The sequence below is a fragment of the Ursus arctos genome, unplaced genomic scaffold, assembly GCF_023065955.2.
Source record: "Ursus arctos isolate Adak ecotype North America unplaced genomic scaffold, UrsArc2.0 scaffold_39, whole genome shotgun sequence".
NCBI classification, from domain to species: domain Eukaryota; kingdom Metazoa; phylum Chordata; class Mammalia; order Carnivora; family Ursidae; genus Ursus; species Ursus arctos.
In genome coordinates, this window is record NW_026623055.1 from 525,084 (window position 1) to 536,216 (window position 11,133).

The 11,133-nt window shown below is 47.5% G+C and overlaps 1 pseudogene; it reads left to right on the forward strand.

Annotated features, from left to right (window-relative positions):
• The first annotated feature begins 2,102 nt into the window (after positions 1–2,102).
• Positions 2,103–2,685, forward strand: LOC125281861 (immunoglobulin lambda variable 1-40-like; annotated as a pseudogene).
• The last annotated feature ends 8,448 nt before the right edge of the window (positions 2,686–11,133 follow it).

Consider the following 11,133-nt stretch of genomic DNA (forward strand, 5'->3'; position numbering starts at 1 on the left):
CTTTTTGGTCACACACACACACACACACACACACACACACACACACACACAGCTTCACTCCGTCTGAGTGAATAGTGTGTCTGGGACTCTGCAGTTTCCAACTTCTCGGTTCTTCCAGAAGTCAGGGTCAACCTGTGCTCACCCAGCAGCCCTCAGCGTCATAATATCCAGATGGTAGAATCCTCTTCAACAGGAAGCACTGGGGACATCTAGAGTTATTGGGGTCCTGTCACCAGGGCAGCCAGGATGGGCTCTGAACACCTTCTCTCCTGGGACGAGGCTGGTGCTCAGGTGTCCCCGGGGGAGTCTCTGTCCCTGTGGGCAGCTCAGCCCCCAACCATCTCTGGGCTCCAGTCAGGGCCTTAGGCTGATCAGCACATTGATTCTGGGACAGCAGCCTCAGGGCTGTTTCCCACGGCGCTCAAACCTTAGAGAAAGTGAGTCACATGCTCTCTGTGCTCTCAGGGCTGGGCGGTCACTCCCTCAGTCACCCCAGGGACACCTCCAGCCAGGCTGCACTCTGACGGAAACTCTTCTGTCCCAACCCAGGGCCACAGGGCCTGTGAGCTCAGGGACACTGTCCCAATTATCTCCACCTCTCCTCCACTCACATGTGGGTTATTAGACAGAAACTTCTGGGTCGAGTTAGCCGTGGGTAGTAAAATTTCTTCCTGTAGTCTTGGGTGGCTGAGTGAATAACGGTTCCATCCTGACCATGCTGGACACAGGTGCTGGGACTAGAGCTGTGCTCTTCCCAGAGAGTGGTCTGATCCCAAATCCCTCCGTCCTGGAAGCGCTATCTGTGTTTGGTAATGTTGTCAGTAGGATGGTTCTGAGTTCGTAGGAACAGGCCCCTCAACGGGTTTCCTGGGCACCACGTTGACCTTTCCTACCTGGGAGACCAGGTGCAAGGTACAAATATGTGATTTTAGAAAACAGTATATAAGCCCCTATTCTCCTGAGAACAGAAGGCATTCCTGGTCCATTCAATCAATCTTCCTGAATGGAATTATGTATAAAATAACAGACATTCTTTATAAATATGAGGTTGGCTCAGTGGTGACTGACACAGAAACGCTGTCAATAGGTCCCTGTCACAGCATCTGCAGCTGTCAGTCCTTCTCTCCTAGAACTTCCTGCCAGTTTGTCCTTGTGCTCTGAGGTCAGTGCCACGCACAGCCTCATGTGGCATGGCTCCGGCCGACTTGTGTCTGTGCTGGGAGGACAGATCCTCAGAGGCAATCACGGCCCCAGTGGGTGGAGGACTGTTGTTTCAAGCAGGTGGAAAGAGTGACAGGTGACAAAGATGTTCAGTGTATAACCCTCTAGGAATGCACATGACGGCTTCTACTCAGAACCTGGAGTGAAGAGCTCCCCATCACCTCAGTGCTGAGGGAATCGCAGAGGAAGGAGAGCCTGGAAATCAGGGAGAAGGCAGATAAGAGGAAAGTCCCATCATCCCACACAGAAGGGACCATGTGTCCGTGAGGACCTGTCACTGCTCTGGACTTGTTCCAAGTCTCTAAGAGGAGTTTGTATAAGACACACACCTCACTGCTGACCCAGGAACAGGCAAGGGAGCCACAGACAGACTCACTCTGCAGACTCTTAGTTGAGCGTATAGTGAACCCTCCAGTAATGGGAGGTGACATATAGGAACACCTGGTCAGGCCCTAATGCAGGGAACAGTGGGCAAAACAGTTGAGCAGGTGGGGTTACAGATGGGTCTGATGGGCCCTGGTTACCAGTCAGTCACACAATAGTTTCCCTGAGTCTGGACACCAGGGGGCACTCGGGTCCCATTTTTGAGGAGGGGGGGATTAGAGCTGGGACCTGCCCCCTGGTCCTGCCTGTGCCTTAGGCTCAGAGCTCACAGCTGGGACTCCCACCCCTGTCCCCACACAGCCCCACCCCTACCGACCCCACTGACATCTTCAGGCAGAAGGATCTTACCCAGGGCCAGGGAGGGGTCAGAGATCTGGGGTCTCATTTGCATGGATGGGCCCTCCCTCTCTCAGAGGATGAAGAGGGGAAGGGAGAGATGAGGGGAGGCTCTGCTCAGCTGTGGGGCACAGAAGTCAGGACCAGGGATAACCTGCACCATGGCCTGGTCCCTCCTCCTTCTCACCCTCCTTGCTCACTGCACAGGTGACTGGAGGCAGGGACAGGGGAAGAGGCCCTGGGAGAACAGGTGTGTTCTGCTTCCTCTTCTTGTCTGCAGACCCCAGATCACCCTGTCCCTGTCTCTCCCACTTGCAGGGTCCTGGGCCCAGTCTGTGCTGACTCAGAAGCCTTCTGTGGGTGGATCCCTGGGCCGGACAGTCACCATCTCCTGCACTGGAAGCGGCTCCACATCGGGAGTGCGTATTGTGTGAGCTGGTACCAACAGCTCCCAGGAACCCCCCCAGAACCGTCATCCATTGTGATAGAGATCCACCCTCAGGTGTCCCTGATCGCTCCTCTGGCTCCAGGTCTGGCAACTCAGGCTCCCTGACCATCGCTGGGCTCCAGGCTGAGGACGAGGCTGGTTACTACTGCCCATCCCATGACAGCAGACTGCATGCTCACACAGTGCCCTGGGCTATCCCCACAGCAATGTGGCCCCCTGTGCAGCACTATCTACCTGGCCAAGTCAGCTGCTTCCTTTGTTTGTTTGGTATAACCTGGGGCCTGAGATCCGTCTGAGGAAATTTGTCCGCAGATTCTTTTCACATTCTTTTAAATTTGTCCCTGGACCCCATCCTGGTTAGCCACAGATATTGTCATTTTCTCAAATTGAGCAAAAATTTCTGGGTACCAGGGGCAGGACACGCAGTGGACAGAGTCCATTATGAGTTGGGAAAGAACCAGCAAAACAGTATAGTTATGTCTGAGTCCTGACACGTCGGGAGTTTCCAATATGTGTTCTGGTACCATCTATGGGGAGACAAATCTTCAACTATTATGACGGTGAGAACTTCTGGGGACCCTTTCTTTGTTTCCAGTCCTGACAGCTCTGGCTCCCTGACCATCCCTGGGCTGTAGTCTGGGGACATTCTGCTCCCCACTGCCTATCCTATGACAGGATCTCAGGGCTCACACAGAGCTCCAGGCCTGTGGAAATGCGGACCTGCTCGGACTCTGCCTGTGGCTTCTGCTTCTGCTGCTCCTGCTGCCGCCACCCTGGGGCCAAGTCCATGCAAGGGTATGTCCTGGGAGTGAGGGCTCCTCCTTCCTTCCTGTCCCCCCAGTCACTCACAGGAGCCTCTCCCTAGACAAAGGGACTCCAAGGACACAGAAAGGTCATCGCCCCCATCCATTGGGACACAGGGTCTCCGCACTGAAGTTCATGGACCGGGGGTGGCATGTCCATGGTGCTCATCTCTCCCATGAATTGTGAGGAATCTTGGATCTTCAATCTTGGTCCTTTGCCAATCTCTAGAAGTCTCCAGACCTATATATTCCTGTTATTCTTCCATAAGAATGCCTGCTCTTTCTGCTCATTGGGCTGATTTCTATCAGGAAGGATTGGGAAATCATATATTTGGGTCTTTGGGGATGACTCCCTTCTTATTCCCACCAATGCTGCGATCTAACCAGTAAATTTTCTTGTTCACTTTTATTGTCTATTACTTGCAGAAAGGTATTGAAGAATAATGAAGTTAAGGTCACATATACGTCTTCCTGATCTTGTAGAAATGCCCCCCCCCCACAGTAGCTAATTTCCTGTCTGTGGGGCTGAGTTCTAGGCATGTAGGAGAGCGTGTGTTACCACGGTACAAATGTGTCTGTTTCCATTTTATGTAGCTTTTGTTAGGACTTTGCTTTCCATTTGTCAAAGGCTCTTTCAAGATCTAGTGAGATAATGTGATTTTCATCTATTGATTTATTAATAGGATATCTTATATAAAATAATTTATTAACACGGAATTCGACTTGTACACCTGCTGTAAATCACATATGGTCACGGTGTATGAACATATGGTTGTGATATTGGAGTCACACTGTTGATACTGCATTTAGATCATTTGCAAAAGAGGTTGTAATACCGGTCTGCAAATTTCCATTTCCTGTATATTATTTTTCAGGTGTCTCTATCAGTATTACATTTTGTTTCTATAAGAATTTAAATTTTCCGGGGACACCTGGCTGGCTCAGTCAGTAGAGTATGCAATTCTGGATTTCAGGGTCTTGAGTTCAAGCCCCACATTGGGCATGGAGCTTGCTTTTAAAAGTAAAAAAAATAAATAAAAAATAAAATAAAATGAAAGTTTCCATTGTTTTTCAATATTTTGAAATAACATATATATGAAGCAAACAAATAAAATATTCTGCTTTCTGAAGGCTTGTTAGTGTTTCCTGTGAAGCTAACCTCATCTCATGCCTTTTGGTGGAATAGTTTCTAATATTATTCTCTGCCTTTCCTTCTTCTTTTTCTTAAAAAGATATTATTTATTTATTTATTTATTTATTTATTTATTTATTTATTTGAAAGAGAGAGAGAGAAACAGTGAAAGAAAGAGCAAGCATGAGCTGGGGGAGGGGCAGAGGGACAAGCTGACTCTTCACTGAGCAGGGAGCCCCACAAGGGGCTTGATCCCAGGACCCTGGATCGTAACCTGAATGGAAGGCAGACGCTTAACCGACTGAGTCACCCAGGAGCCCATATTTTTTTCTACAGAAATTGGTCTGTTTATTCGCTCTTTTTCTAATGGAACCATGTTTTTCTTCCTAATAAAGTATGTTTTAATGTCTTATTATAACAGAGGTTAACATTGTGATTCTTCTTCATTTTTTATTTTGTCCACATGTCAATTCATAGTTTGCATATTTGTGTATTATCCATTTCATTCAAAAGATAGTAAGTTGTGGTCTATTCTGTCTTTTAAAAACAGGATTTTGAAGTACCAATTACATTTAAATAGAATTTGTGATCTGTGGCCAGCACGGGGTGCCGTGAAACTGACAAGAGATTAAAGACAAATGCCGACCTCCTTCCCATGTGGGAGGAGCCCGAGCCTTCTCTAGTGGGACTGGGGGCAATGTGCTCTCCACGTGTGTGACTCTCCTCCACTGTGGCCCTCTAACCCCTGGAGAAACTGGATGCTGGTCTCCTTCAGCCCCTGGGGAACCCATGTCATCTCTTCCTTCTTCCTGTGACTGCAACCATCACCAGCCCAGAGTGATGCAGGGACTGGACATGGGGGGTGGCAGCAGGGTATTTGCATGAAAGACTCTATTCCCCAGAACAAAGGGGAGGAATGAGTGAAACTCAGTGTCCCCAGTCCCATAGTGGCCCTTGGGAGGCTGTGGTGTTATGCTTCCTACATGGCCCCCAGTACATTTGCAACATGCAGTCCACATGAGATCAGTACCTGTCATTCGAGTGCAGCTCACTGAAGAGTCCCTGACCTCACCTGCAGGTGGTGGTGTCCACCAGCCCCACCCCGTGTGGGATTCCTGAAGAGTCACCTGCTCCTGCCCTGAAGTCTGGAGCAGCAGGAACGTCCAGGTTAGTACAATTGAGGTCCCTGCCCAGATGAGCAAATGTCAGGGAGCACAGTTGGGAACAAGGCTCTTCTGATGGGAGGAACTGTTGTGCAGTGTCTTGAAAGGAGTATGGGGGTGGAACTCCCACAAAATGGAAGACACAAGGCGGGGGGACAGATGACAGCTCAGCTCACAACGGCATCTCTGAGCTCACAGTGTCTTGAGCAGTGACTGGTTCAATCTTCTTCTTTAAGAAAAAAAGATATGTATTTATTTGAGAGAGAGAGAGAGAAGGGGGAGGGGCAAAGGGAGAGGGAGAGAGAGAATCCTCTAGCTGACTCCCTGCTGAGTGTGGAGCCCTGCATGGGGCTGACCTCCCAACCATGAAATCAGGGCCTAAGCCTAAATCAAGAGGCACACATTTAACTGACTGAGCCACTCAGGTGCCCCAGAGACTGGGTCAATCTTCTTGCAGGTTCTCTGTGCCCACCCAGCTTCCTCATGCCCTCAGCCATTCATTCCACCATTTTCTGCAGGGTCCTCACACAACTCCCCTCTGGAGAGGCAGAGGCTCTGTGCTGGGAACCTGCAATGGATTAAGCAGAGGGAGTCCTTTCTTTCTGCCTTAGAGGCTCCTCATTCCTCCTACTCTTCCTTGTTTCACCTCCTCCCCCACTCCAAGGCATCCCCAGAACTCCAATATCCTGCCCAAAAGAGTAACTGACCAGTCCCTCTCCTACTCTATTATCCATGTCTTCCTCAGAGGACGGGGAGGGGGAACCCTACCTTCACCTGGAATTCCTTGAGGGACCTCTGGTCCCTTTTGTTCACTGCATGAGGCACAGACCTTCCCTGGACCACATTCGTCTGTATCCCTTCTGAGAATCGGTTCCTTATTTCCATTTCCACGTTCCTTTCTCATACCTACCTTTGTCCTTGACCAGAAGCAGAGATGGGACACATATGTGGAGTAGATGTACGGTCATAGACAACTACCCCAAATGGAGAAGATACATCATCCCAAGGGAACCAATGTTCTGGTGAAGATCCATGTATCTTCCTGAGTGTCTTCGTTCAGTTCTTCCTCACATGGGGAGCTGACAGGTGGGCCAGACACACACATATGGGGGAAGACTGATGGTCTTTGGTAACCTCCCACCTAAAGACTCACTTTAATAGCCTCCATCCCCTCGACATGAATGACCCTCTGGTGAGCATCCCTGAATTTTGTCATGCACATGTCCTATCCTACTGATATCTATTTATTTTTGATATTGGCCAAAATACTGATATTGAATGTGAAAATGATGCAAATGATTAATATCTGGCTCTTACTGTAGAGGGTAATGGCCAATGATTTGTATAACAGGTAAAAACATAACTGAAAATGTGTCAGTATTAGAGCATATGAATCAATAAAATGGAAGTAAAATTATCTGTGAATAATTTATAATCAGAACTTTGTAGGCTTGTAACTGCAAAGTTCTAGTGTAAATATAAAGTTGAATTAGTGGGGTGGATTACATTATTTTCTCAGTCTCCAAATAATACAACAGTCCAAGGTTGGTGTCAAAGCTTGAGAGATTATCTTTTGATGTCACTGACCTTCTCAGAGAAAGAGGAATCTGGGTCCAGGGGGAAGGTGGTGAGAGATGCTGGAGGCTGGAGGAGGGAGTGGGAGCTGCTCAACCAGCAGAGAGGGGCTGGGTAACAGGAGGGAGTGTCCTCTCCCCAGGACCACACCCTGAGGAGGCAGAGAGAGGGAAGCAGAGGTCTCCTCTCAGTCCTGACAGAACCACAGGGTCAGGAGCACAGAGGGGGGTCCTTCCTGACACTTCCTATTGCTTCCTTACCTGCACCAATCAAAATAGCGGGTGCTTCTAAGATTAGTGTTTCACAAATAACTAAATAAGTTCTAGAACACATAAACAAGTTATTTCTCAAACTAGAAAAATTTTAAAAAACCCAACAACTATGCTCTTCTGTTTTACCCGTGAGTACTGGAGGCAGCACAGGTTCCACTGAGTTCTCAACCTGATCCTGTGCTCCAGTCTACCCTGTGAGGTCGTGCATTTCATGCTCATGGACGCAGAGCTTCCCTCTCCTATTTCCTCCTGCTTCATTACTTGTTCCTACTCTTCCAAAATAGGGAACACATTCTACTATCACCCCTAAGCTGTGTTTGCCTAGTATCTCCTACAGGAGTTCGTGTCGTAAATTCCCTACACCAATCAGGTGATTTTCTCTACATCAACAATGAAGAAGCCCAAGAGGCTATCAAAATTTAAGATGGCATCCAAAAGAATAAAACTTTTAGGAGTCAACTTAACCAAGTAGACAAAAGACTTGCAAACTGAAAAGTACAAAGGTTTCCGGAAAATACAAAAAAGATTTGCAAAAGGGAGAGGACCCCACATCCATGGGTTGGATGACTTAATATTGTGAAGGTACAACCACCACCACCGAAATCCAACTCCACATTCAATGCTGTCCTGCCATGTGCTTGCTGCCCCCAGTTTAACCGCAGGATGTCTACTGCTTACCCCCCTGCTTGTTGCAGGATTTTGCATAAATGTCTGTTTTTTGGCCCCAGATATTAGACACTCATCCCCCACGAATTCCACATTAGGCCATGAGGGTTTTCAGTGCAGGAGAGATGGAAGAAGTGCTCAGTAGAGGAGGCTCCACTTATAGTAACGTTCTGTGTCTACCAATCTTCACACTAATTAAAATTAGAGAACTGAATTAAAATATATTAAGTATATAAAAGAGTCAAATATAGAAGCATTTTTCAGGCTAACCTTCAAGGACATTTTGAACCCGGAAAAGTCAGCAGGAGCAGAAGACACATTTCGCTGACAGGATTCTATTCTCATGGCAGAGACAGGCATCAAAGTCCTTGCAGTGCAGGCTGGCGGGACGCTCAGGAGAATCGAAACCACCACCGCCACCACCAACACCAACACCAACACAACTGGAAGCTTCGACCAAGCAGAATTACTAAGAGATGTGAACCACCTGGGTACTCTGAGAACTGTAAGCCTTTTATTTGGTTCATGATGATGGTGGACGGTTATGACCCCAAGCTTCTGGAAGAGGCAAACCCCAGTGTCAGGTAATCCTGAAATACCTGGTAACATAAGCATGTGCAATACACCGTGTATTTAACCATCCGGAGGTCCTTAGTGATGTGGGGAGGTGGGGTCTCTCTGCCCGAACACTACAGAGGGCACCTCTTCATTCTACTACCCTGGGCAGTGACATCATTCTAGATCCAATAGCAAAAGTCTGGACATCATTCCAGGAGCACAGGGAGGTGTTGGAGGGTCTGGAGAACTTGGCGTCTCAGCCCAGCAGGTGGCGCTGTGGCACTGGGCCTGTGAGGACAGGCTTCTGGTCCAGACCAAGGAGAGAAATACTCCAATAATTCTTGCACACTTGGCGGGCCTGGTCTTCACTGATGTGTGACTGCAGCGCCTGTGTCCCCGCAGCTGCATGGGGGCTCAGCTCTGACTCCCTTCCTCCTTCCCGTTTCATCCTCCACCCCGTGGAGGTCTTGCCCAGGCTGGGGTTCAGACAGGGGCAGACAGGGCCATGCCTGGAGAAGATCGCATCATGAAACAAAAATCACCTGTCATGGGACCTGGGTCTAGGGCCAGAGACCCCTGGGGAGGGGTGGAGGGGAAGGCCCACACCGTGGCCTCAGGCAGCAGAGCTCTGTGGCCTCTCTGTCCTGTCCTCATTCCTCTATCAGCTCCTCCCTCAGAGACCAGGAGTTCCCTTTAGGGCTGAAGACAGAAGACGCTGGGGGTAGGGAGGCATCTGCACTGCTCTGTTCCCAAGCAAAGCCCTATTCTTTCTGTCACCTTATGGCTTCCAGCTCGTCCTCGAGGGTCCTGTCAGACTGCGCTGCTCTGCCTTCCAGGGCGTCCAGGTCCTTGTTAGGGGGAGAAGGGAAAAATAATACTTGTGATATTTATTATAAATTACTATAAATAAATATTACACATAATAAATTTGTATATAATATATAAGCATTCTATAAACATAAATTGTGTACAATATATTATGTTTATATTACATATATCATTATTTTATGCATACTCTGAGAAATATAAATATCAGGTATGATATAAAATACTATATATTATTTATAAATCTTACATGTTGCATGTTGCATATACATATCATATATTATAAGTTATATATTTAAGTCCTATAAGGCTAGGGACCTGCTCCCAGAGAATGGATAAACTGGAAAGGGTTTGAGCTCCCTATCTGGGGGAAGGGATGCAGGACCTGGTTTCCTTTGAAACAGCATGGGGGGTTTCACCAGGGATTTGTTGTCTTTGATGTGGTTAGACTATTTCCTGGCCTGGTAGAGACTGTCAATTTTTGCATTCCCTTTGTCCCTTTAAAATCTTTAACTACTGGACTTGTTTTTTGTTTGTTTGTTTTTGGTTTTTGGTCTTTTTTAAATTTTTTTTTCATTTTGTCTTAATTCTGACACTTCTGAGGAAGATCTGTATGATGTGTGCTAAGAAAGTAGAGCCACTAGGGCAGAGATCGCAGAAAATAGTTGGGGACCTAAAATGTGTCAGGAAAGCTGCATCTCATCCCCTCCCTGTCCTGGGGACCCCTCGCTTTTTCTGCTCACACATGGACCCATTGATGGGACTCCTTGGTACTGTAGCCCCTCAGCATGGTCCTTCAGACATGAAAAGCACAATCCAAGGACAGCTCTCCCCTGGGACAACCAGCATCTCCATAGAGCCCCCAGGAGTTGGGTGCAGGGGCGGGGGGACTCTCCGTTCCCTCCAACTTTGTGAGGGGCTCCTAGGCCCTGGGTTCTTCTCCCGCATCCAGTTTTCCAATCCTTGTGCTCACCACTGGCTCCAGACTTTGCCAGCAGGACAGGATTGTTCTGACCCAGATGCCTTGAGAAGGCCTGAGATAGGTTCCAGGGTTGGCTCAGGGCTCCATTTAAGGTCAGAGAGCCTGGCTGATTACTGTGACCCCCCAGTTTATTCATGATGAAATATACAAGAAATTCATTAGTTCTGAAACTGTCATGATTTTAGTTGCTATTTCTAAGTAACATGATATCGGCCACGAATTTCTATATTTTATGGTGACTTATGGAAGCTGACATTGCATTTTTCAGATATGTCAAATATTCTTTCTAATTCTTCCTTTTTCCTTAAGTTTTAGGTCCTCCTTATCTTCAAATTTGATGTATACAAAATTGCATACTTTTCTGCAGTGTATCAAGGAATCTTTTGATAAATAGACACAAATTGACTGAGTAGGAACCTTTCTGTGACGTAAGTTGGGCTTTCAAACACAGAATTTGAGAAAGGCAGACAGCAATTGTGCCCATTATATGAAATAGACAACGTAGAGGCCGTTCTGAAATGAAGAAAAATCATATTTTATTTAATCCTGTGATGAACACTGAACTGACACATGTGGATCTTCCTTAAATGTGTGTTTAAAAATGAATGAGAGAATGAATGAATGAATGAATGAATGAATGAATGAATGATGTTGCAGACTAAGCCCTCAGGTAGGAGGATGCTGTAACATCCACATCCTTGCTTTGGGGGAGGGAAGGCATCTATCAGCCCTGGTTGTCTGTGAGTGTTTCCACACCTCTGCACAGCT